We start from the raw sequence: 10,148 nt of genomic DNA, 5'->3' as shown, positions 1-10,148 counted from the left end.
CCCGTGGAGCCTCATCCCAGCAGGCTTTTGTCTTAAGTCCCAGTCATGTGCCACGAATCATCCCTCCAGCATCAGGGACCCCGTCTGGGGCTGACGACCTCACTGGCTTTCCATTTACGATGCTTCCTGACAGACAGGGTCTTACGAACCCGAAGTGAGCCCCACCTGGGGAAGATTACTTGGCAGTCAACAGAGCCAGCATCCCGGCCCAGGCAGGCTGTCTCCGAGGCTGCAAACCTTACCCTCTGCTGGATGTACATCTCCCCACGTCACCAGCTACAGTCAGAGCTGGAAGATGCTGACGAGAGCCCACAGTGGTCCTCACTCCTGCACACTTTTGTCAGGCCCAGAGTCAGGCCTCAGGGAAGTTGAAGGAGCGGGATTCAAACCTCAGGTCTGCCTCTTCCTAGCTGTGTGATCTTGGGAAAACCACTCAACCTCTCTGGGCACTTTTTTCTCATTTATAAAGCAGGGGCAACCACTCACATGCAGAATGTGAATGTGTCTGATGCAATCAGGGCACAGGAGGCTCTGAGCTCCCAGCCCCCTGCCCAGCGCTCTCTCCAGATCAAAAGGGATGAGACGGTAGTGGGACCAAATCATGGGCCTCGGGATGCTGGACACTGAGCTTGGATTTTCTCCTGGGAGCCATGGCAGGTCTGGAGGGAAGCACTCAGACTTGCATTTTAGGAAAGTTCTGTGGAGTGTGGATGAGCGGGGAGAGACTGGAGAGGCCTTCGGGGAGAGGGCCAGAAGCCCCCCATGGCGATGGGTGGGGCTGGTGAACACAGGGAGGGGCCCAGCCAAGGACCCAAGAGCTGCCCCGCTCCCATTTGTGTTCCTGTTACGGACCCCACCGTGTTTCTCCAGTGAAGCCCCGCAGCCCCAGGATCCCTGTGCTTGGGGGCTTCCTCACTCAGCTTTTACCCAAATCCTCACCCTGCCCTTCTCTGCCCACTGCCAATGAAACATCAGGATTTAAACGTTTTCTTGTCAAGGAGGCTGCACGGTGTCGGAAAAGGGCGCTGAGAACGACACAGCCATGAGTTTCACTCTCTGCTTTTCCGAGCGCTCATATCGAACCTTGAAACCGTCCCCTGGGGGAGCCTGAGTCACCATCCCAAAGATGTCAGCATCCTCACCCCCAGAAGCTATGAATATGCACTTGACCTGGTAAAGGGACTTTGCACGTGTGAGTGAGTGACGGGTGTTGAGCTGGGGAGATCACCCTTGAGGACCCAGGTGGCCCCGTGTAACCACAAGGGTCTTTATAACAGGGAGAGAGATCTGAAAACACTGCGCTGCTGGCTTTGAAGGTCAAGAGGGAGCCACAAGCCAAGGGATGTGGGTGGGCAACCTCTAAACGCTGGGAAAGGCTGTGAAACAGCTTCTGCTATGGTCTGAAAGTGTGCATCCCAAATTCATCTGTTGAAATCCTAGCCCCCAATGCAGTGGGATTAGGAGGTGGGAGGAGAAAGGGTCACTCCACTCTTATGAGTGGGATTTGCACTCTTATAAAAGAGGCCCCACCGAGCTCCCTTGCCCCTCCCCCCTTGTGAGGACACAGTGAGAAGCCTGTCACCTGGAAGAGGGGCTCGCCCTGCTAGGCTGATGCCTTGACCTTGGACTTCCAGCCTCCAGAACCGTGAGAAATAAATTTCTGTGCTTTAGGAGCCACCCCATCTGCAGCCTGAACAAACCCAGACAGCCTCTTGGGAACTCAAGAAGGAACACAGCCCTGCTGATACCTTGGTTTTAACCAGCGGAATGTATTTTGGGCTCCTGACCTCCAGATCTGTAGAATAAATACGTATTGTTTTGAGGCAGTGAATTCATGATAAATTGTTGCAGCAGTGGGAGGAAATGAATGCATGCCTTCCCCACTCTGGGTGACTGTGGACACAAAGAAGCTCCAGGCAGTGAGTGGGGGCCAAGGCTGAGTGGAGACGGAGCAGGTCTTCTCAGGGTGGCCTGGGCTCTCCGTGTGTCCACTGGGGACAAGGCAAATTGGACATTCTGATCTCAGATTCCTGCCTCTCGGACCCCAGAAAGGAGTGAGGTGGGCAGGTGAGGGGGTGATAGGGACCGGTGGGGTCTGTGGAAAAGCCCAGAGCAGAGACTTTGGCCACAGGGGCAGCCCTGTGGTTCTGGAGGCTGGAAGTCCAAGGTCAAGGCACTGTGCTGCCAGGTGCAGAAGTGGGCCCAGCTTGGCCAGATCAGCGGCTCTGCTTAGAGCAGTCAGGGCGATGAGTATTCATATGAAGTCTCTCAGTCCTTCCATGTTGCCAACCAATTAGAAAAGAATTAAGCTCGGAGCAAGCCAAACCAAACACATCTGCAGCCCAGCCTGGCCTCCGGACTGCGGCGTCGCTGCCTTCGGCTCGTTCACTTCAACTCCGGGCTTTGGTGTCAATCAGCCAGATTTGGGCTGGAATCCCGGCTCGGCCGCAGCCAGATCACCTCGGCAACTCGCCCGATCACTCTGAGCATCAGTTTCTTCACCTGGAAAAGAGATACGAACGCCAAGCTCACGGGCTGGGGGGAGGAGCAGGCAATGAATTTCACGTAAAGTGCCCACAGCAGGACCTGGCACGGAATAAGCTGGTTATTTCATGCTCCTTGTTCTTGGCATCACCACTGTCTCACTGTGTGAGCGGGAAGGTGTTTCTCCATCCCTCTGCGCCCCGTGCCGGTCCTTTCTGTAGAAAGGGCTTCTGTGTCAACCAGTGATGGGACTTAGGGTCTGAGCCCCGCAGTCTGCTGTCTCGGGGCGTGTTTGAAGGGTGGTGAGTGCAGAGCCTCGTGCAGGAACACAGCTAGGGAGCTTCCACAGAGAGCAAGTCCGCGTACCCTGCATCCCCATCACCACCTTACTTTGCCGGGGTCCCACCCTGTCCCTTTATAAAGCTGTATTTGCAAACCTCAGATCGCCAAGCCCCACACGCCAGACTTACAGCCACCACATCCCCGGCACCCCACCCCCCGCCAAAATTTAAAGAACTCGATGTCCCGCAACATCCAAGTCCTGACACTACAATCGGTATCTTCTACTACCATTTGCATAAGGTTTGTCTTTAAATTGACTTGTTTTCTGTTTTTAAAAAGTTATATCTTTTTATTTATTTATTTTGAGGGGGTAATTAGGTTTACCTATTTATTTTTAATGGAGGTACTGGGGATTGAACCCAGGACCTCATGGGTGCCAGGCATGCACTCTACCACTGAGCTATACCCTCCCCTGACTCATTTTCTTATATATCTAGCTCCATCTTAGGAACATTAGATGTAAAACAGTGGCTCTCATGAGCTAATTCTTTTTTTTTTTTCCCCCCACAGGTTAAGAAAAAAGTGTCTCTGAAAAATTTAAAAGCTTAACAGGGTGAGGATGGGAAATCATCCCACCAGCTCTCGCGTTGGGTGGGATCCCCGCTTCCGGCTGGGCTGAGGCTAGAGGGCAGCGAGACCGCCCATCCTCGCTGCTTCTCCCCCGGACGTTTCTCCCCGCTTTAGTCCCTCTGCCCTGGGGATCTGCAGACGGTGAGGAGAGGAGTCAGGAGAAGCCAGGATTGCTCCTCCAGGCGTCTTTATCAACTCTTGATTTTTTAAAATGGATTTTCCTGCGCATTTGAGTAATTCATTCATGGCTTCTGCCTGGGAAAATGGTTCCTAGTCCTTTCGTTGGAATCCAAGCTGTGAACTAAGCATGTGGCTCCTGCAGCTCCCTACTTCTCTAGGACCAAGTCCAAATTCAACACGGCATTCGAGGCTCTTTGAGGCCCTGACTTGCCAACACTTTCCCCTCCTGCCGGGCCCCCCTGTACTCTCTGTATTCCAGCCTCATCCAGCCATTGAGGGTTTCCCTTCTGTGATTTGGCCCACGTGGGTCTCATAGTTGGGAGAAACCCCTTAGCCTTCACTTTCTGAGCAAACTTCTATTCAATCGTCAAAACCCTACTCATCATCTCTCCTTGGGTGGTTTGTCCCTGACGTGCCCTCTGAGCTCCGTCTCCCCAGAAGAGTCGCTTACTCTTTCTCCTCTACCAGATGTCCCAAATCCTTCTTGGCGTTTCCTTTGCAGGTATTGTGGCCTGAGCCTATAGTACCCACCACCCAGCTGATGACAGCAGCCCCAAACCTGGTCTCCCCGCTTTCCCTCCACCTCTCTCACCTCCTCCAATCTCATCTCCACGGCAGCAGCCAGAGTTACTGCAGAAAAACCACAGTCAAAGTATGTCGCTCCCCTGCTTATATCTTACAGCAGCTTCCACTGTACACAGAATAAACTCCAAGCTCCTCTAAAGGCCCCCAAGGCCTGATGTCATCTTGTCTCCCCCACCTTCCTGGCTTTTTTCTTGTCCTCGCTCCCTCATCTCATTGGCCTCGTCTTCCTGCCCCAGAGTCTACAGTTGCTGGTCCTTCTCTGGGATGTTCTGTGCCTACCCGCCTTCCACACGTGTGCTCCCACCTACCCTGTCCACACACACATGTACTGTCTTCACCTGCCCATTGCTCAGGACTCACCCAGACCATCAGCCCCTGGGGTCGCCACGTGACTGGGTGCTCCCGGAGGCAGGGATCACACGGCACCCATCCAGGCTGGGGGCAGGGTGAGGCTGAGTCTGTGTGTAGGGTCAGACCCACTGGGCCCCGCAGGACGGGCCAGCTCCTCTGATGGTGCGGGCCCTCGGACAGCCCTCCTCAGGCTCCCGCTGAACAACTATGAGCGTCACTGGCCTTGTGAAGGTTGCCTTCCCCCCGGGAAGGTTCCTGGGGCTCAGCCAGGACATTGCCTATCTATAGATCAGGTAGCGGGTTGACAGAGAAACCAGTCCCCATGCCGTTTTGTGTTTGTGGAAACACGTGCCTTCCAGGTGAGAGAGGCATGAGTGCAGGGAGTGGGAGATCTGGAGTCAGGAGAGCCAGGCTGGAGACTCAGCTCTGACCCAGCTCAGCGCAGCCTAAGGTGCCCTGCTTTCATCGGGCCATTTCCTGGGGGCCAGATCAGTCAGAGGTCTCCAAAGCCACCCCCGGCTTGTGGTTAGTGCAGATCAACTTCACATAACCCTAGTTCCCTCGCCCCTCCAAGACGGGTATGGTGATACCTGCCAAGCTGTTAGGATAAAACGAGACAACAGCGGAAAGCCCCTCGCAGGGCCCTGCCCGTAGGAGTTAAGACTCCACCAGGACATCCATGGATCCCAAGCATTCATGCCTGCATGACCCCTTCCTCTTAAAAAAAGATTAAAACTTTATGCAATTGGTATAAAGATAATTCAGGCTCGATGATGTTCATTTTTTGCTTCTTGTTTTAAAATAAATTGAAATGTTTTTGTGGACCCTTAAGACTACTTACTCCCCATCTCCCCACACTGCATGTCATCTCCCACCCCGACCCCCACCTGCACAGGGTCCTGGGCTCTGATGTCAGCCCAGGGGATGAGGTTTCAGCCACGCCAACTGTGCCCAGTGTGTGAGTCAGCCTGTTAACTCATTTGGTGTTTATGGAGCATCTACCATCGCTGGTACCGATGGATTAGTTGGTGCTAACAATGTCTCTTGTGTTGTCATGGTACAGTGGGTTCCATGGTGTCCTCCAAAACCTGAGATCCTCTCAGAACCTCAGAATGTGGTCTTACTTGGAAATGGGGTCCTTGCAGATGTAATTAGCTAAAGACGTCAAGATGAAATCATCCAGGTTCAATTCAGGCTTAGTGATTAGTGTCCTTAGAAGAAGAGAAGCGGGCGCAGAGAGACACAGAGAAGAAGGTGACTTGAGGATGGAGGTAGAAACTGGAATGATGCGTCTGTAAAGAACGCCGAGGATCGCCAGCTGCACCCACCTGGCAGCCACCAGGACCCAGGAGAGAGGCGTGGTTCCAGAAGGAGCCAACACCTGAAGAACATCTGGGCTCCTGATCTGGGCGAGAACAACATTTCTGTGGTGTGAAGCCACCCAGTTTGCAGGAATTTGTTCCGGCGGCCTTAGAGCAGGAACATCCTCTGTCCCGCCTCATGGCAGCCCCACCCAGGAGGGACGCGCTTGTCCTCCAGTTTAGACATGAGGACAGGGAGGCTGAGAAAGTTTACCCAGTCCCCCTGATTCTGGCCATAACGGGCCTGGCATGCAGGGACTTGGGGCGTGGCGGGGGTGCGGGGGATGGAGAGGAGGGCTGGAAGTTGAGCCAGGGCACTGCCAGCAAGGGGGAAGCTGCCTCCTGCTGGCGTTGACACTGCTGATTAGAAGCAGCATGGAGCCACCTGGGAAATGCTTCCACACAACCTCAGATGAAGGAACAATGTGGAAGCAAAACCGATTCTGCCCGAGCTGTGCAAAAACAGAGCTGCCTGTGGACAAAGCCGACACAATGTGCCAGGTTGCACCCTCCAGCTGCGAGATTGGTGGAGATTTTTTTTTTCCATCTATTTTCCAAAATTTCCCTGACGTTCTGTTTGTTTTTCTGGTTTGGTTTTGTTTTGTTTGATGGGGAAAAGACGCAGAGAGACCCTCCCTCCCTGCTCCTAAAAGTCGCGAAGACTGGAAAGCCAGGAAACCCGAAGCCCCAGCACACAGCTCGCTCCACCCCTCCACCTGCGCTGTGGCTTCTGCTGCCCAGACCCCCTTCCCTTCCCGGAGTCCGCACTGCTGGAGCCGCAGCCTTGCTGGAGACACCTCCGGGGCCAGCAGAACCTGCTGGGGCTGGCTTGTCAGCCAAAGGACAAAAGGAAACATCTTTATCTTGTGTGCTGACTTCAGAGCCCCCCCACCCCCACCACCGCTGGAGCCCGGGACCCTGTTCAGGAGGGGTGGGGGCTGGAGACACACTGGCATGGGGACTGGGGACGGGATGGGTGACAGAGCAGAAGTCGCGCCGGGCTCCACCGTGGAGGTGCTGCATTTGCACAACAAGCTGTATTTTTCCAGAGTGCCTGTTGCTTATTAATTCGTTATTCCTTGGACTTGCCAGGTGAGCTCACCTGCAAGGCGCTGGAGCATGTGACAAGGGCTCTGAGCCATCGCATGGAGTGGGGAGCTGCTGACACCAAAGAGGATGGGGTCTTCAAAGCCATGCCGATTCCTTTCAGAGAGCGTGAGGATACATCCATGGTTCCACTCCATCATCCATCTCTATATAGTGACAGCTATATGTGAAGCCCATCCCCCTCCAACCAATGCAGTTCTAGGCCCAGGCATCATACGGTGGACAAGATCTGTGAGACTTCTGCTCCCGAGGAGCTCACAGGCTGATGTGAGTGACAGTCATTATTAGCCCACAAAAAATATTTCATTACAAAGGTCAGGAAGTAGGAGACATGAGAAGAACCTCTGGGGCCCTGTAAGGCCAGCTTCAAAGGGGAGTTTGGACCAAGAGCTGAGAGATGAGAAGGCATTGGGTGAAGAGTGGAGGAAGGGCAGTGGCTATGGAGGAATAGGAGCTGGGTAGCAAGAACAGCATGTGCAAAGGCCCTGAGGCAGGAACGAACATGGTGCATTCCAGAAGAGAAAAGCAATGTATCTGGAGCGGAGAAAGTGATAAAAGAGGGAGGTGGGAGATGGGGGTCCAGGGAAGATGGTCAGGGAGGAAGAATTAAGCCACACAGGGCCTGAGAGGATGGGCGATGATTTTGGTCTCTGGCCCTAAAACAACAGGAAACAATGAAGATGTTTAAACAGCTGAGTGACATGATCAGGTTTTAACCCAACTGGGTACATGCAATCCTGGCTGGAACCCCTAACACACCATGTGTCTGTGGTCAAGTCATTGCATTACGCCAATTCAATCTCCTCTGTAAAGTGGGAGTCAACAGGACATTAACCATTTAACTGGGTGACTACTTAATGTCATGTGGGTAAAATCCTCCTCACTATAGATGAGGAAACTAAAGCTCAGAGAGGTGAAGTGACTTGCCCAGGGACACACAGCAGGAATGTGGCAGAGGCTGGTATGAACCTGCATAGTTTGTCACCATCCAAAACTCTTCCATTCCGTGGCCCTGGACTGTGGCTGAGTTAAGATGCGGGATGGAAAGCGGGCAGATTATGGCATCTGGACCAATTCTCTCTCCTTCACTGTCAGCCTTGTCAGATACACAGAGAAAAAGACCAGCGGAGCCTGTGTGTGTGTGTCTGTGTGCATGCGTGTGTGTATGTGTGTGTGTAGTTATTTTTGGCACCATGGAACTTAATTAAGAATTGAGTTCACAGCTTTCCCCCTGAGAGTGAGCCGGGGGAGGGACACGACGGAGAAGGAAAGTTGAAGTCAGAGCAGCCTGCAGGCAGTGACACCAAAATATTGGAACTCAGCCTTGGAGCCTCCCAGTGGGGCAAGGGAGGGCGCGTGGGTGCTATTTTGGGCCCTGGCCATGCATCCCTAACCTGGTGGGCTCATGTTCTGCGTTCACAGGCAGAATTCTTTCTGGGCCTCAGGTACAGCGGAGTCTGGGAGTCCGTTGCCCTTGGTGACGGCGGAGTTTGTGCCCTTGGACAGAGGCTGTTGAGACAGGGGCCATCCAGCAAAGAGCCTTGGACGTGCAGCCCTCCTCATTCCACAGAAACTCCGTTTCTCTCCATCTGCTGCCTTCTCTCCTCCTCTGGGCCTTTCCCTGTGGCTTCTCGAGCTCTGGATGCTGTGGGTCTTTGCCCTCCGTTTAGGAATTCAGAAAGTTTCCTAGAACATCTACCCAAGACAAGCAGCTGTACAATGAATTCAGTTTAGAGATGAGTTTTGTTTGGCTGCACTGCTTTCAAAAATTGTGAACCTATATGGTGAAAACACTGAAACTACAAGCTTTTGTGGAAAGAGACAGCATCATGCCAAGACCTGAGTTAAGTGCTGGGAGTACAGTGGGAAAAGGACAGAGGCCCAGGGAGATGGGTGGGGAACACATATGAAGGCCTGGCAACGACACTGGCTGGTGATCTGGGCCATGCAAGGGGTCGTTGAGACGAGGGAAGTGGCGACAGTACATTGGGTGGTCAAGGAGGCTTCAAAGTGGAGGAGGAGGTAGCCAGGGGGGAGGAGAGGAAGACACGAGGCAGAAGGAGGGGCTGGTCCTAAGGGAACCCTCTGGCTGTAAGTGCGATGATGGCACTGCCTCTGATTTAGATGACTTCTCTCTCCTCAGGCCCTGTTTCCTTGGCCTCCCTTCTATTCAGTGCCAGCTGCCCTTCCCAGGGGATCCTCTCAGCAGAATGTAAAGCCACTCTTAGCTAGCCTTCTCTGCTCCTGAGGCCACTTCTGGTCCAAGGAAGCACTCGTGTCTCCTTGGCTCACCTTGAGATAAGTCAGTTACATCATCATCATCATCACTATCACCATCATCATCATCATCACCATCATCACATCATCACCATCACCATCACCATCATCATTGCCATCATCATTATCAACACCACCACCATCATCATCATCACCATCACCATTACCATCATCATCATCACTATCACCATCATTGTCACCATCACCATCATCATTGCCATCATCATCATCATCATCATCATCATCGTCATCATCACCATCATCGTCATCATCACCATCATCATTGTCACCATCATCATCATCACCATTGCCATCACCATTGCCATCATCATCATTATCATCATCACCACCACCACCATCATATTCTAAAAGGACCAGATTGTAAATATCTTAGGACTGGTTTGCCATTTGGTCTCTATCTCAACTACTCAACTCTGTCGTTGAAGCCTTGCTTGGTATTCAGACGGTATGTAATGAATGAGTTGGCCGTGCTCCCATGAAATTTTATTTACAAAAATAGGCAGGCTGTAGATTGCTGACTCCTGATCTAAACAGACTTGAGAAATAATATTTCCCTGAGTGCATGAGAATCTGACAGCCAAGCTGTCCTCCATCACAGGACACAAATCCATCTGGTTAGAGAACTTCAATCCGTGAAAATGTTCCCACACTGGCAAAAGTAGACACATTTACAGTGATTTCTCATGTGCCCATCATCTGGTTCACCACCACTTTCCTGTCATTCTTAAGACCAACTTGTAAGAAAAAAATTGAGTGGCGGTGGAGGGGGACTAGGGAAACAGCCAAACAGGATTCAAGATTAACAAGAAAAAAGGAGCTTCTAAGAAACATCTTCTCTCTGCTGGAGAAGCTTGTAGCTGTCTCTTTAAG

The 10,148-nt window shown here is 52.5% G+C and overlaps 1 non-coding gene across 1 annotated transcript; it reads right to left on the bottom strand.

The window, feature by feature from the left end:
- Positions 1-3,164: 3,164 nt before the first annotated feature.
- On the bottom strand, positions 3,165-3,237 carry TRNAA-GGC (transfer RNA alanine (anticodon GGC)). Its single transcript has one exon. It is a non-coding gene; the product is annotated as a tRNA-Ala (tRNA).
- Between the last annotated feature and the right edge of the window lie 6,911 nt (positions 3,238-10,148).

The sequence above is a fragment of the Camelus dromedarius genome, chromosome 27 (genome assembly GCF_036321535.1).
Source record: "Camelus dromedarius isolate mCamDro1 chromosome 27, mCamDro1.pat, whole genome shotgun sequence".
Classification (NCBI taxonomy): domain Eukaryota; kingdom Metazoa; phylum Chordata; class Mammalia; order Artiodactyla; family Camelidae; genus Camelus; species Camelus dromedarius.
This window is presented reverse-complemented; position numbering and strand designations above follow the sequence as displayed.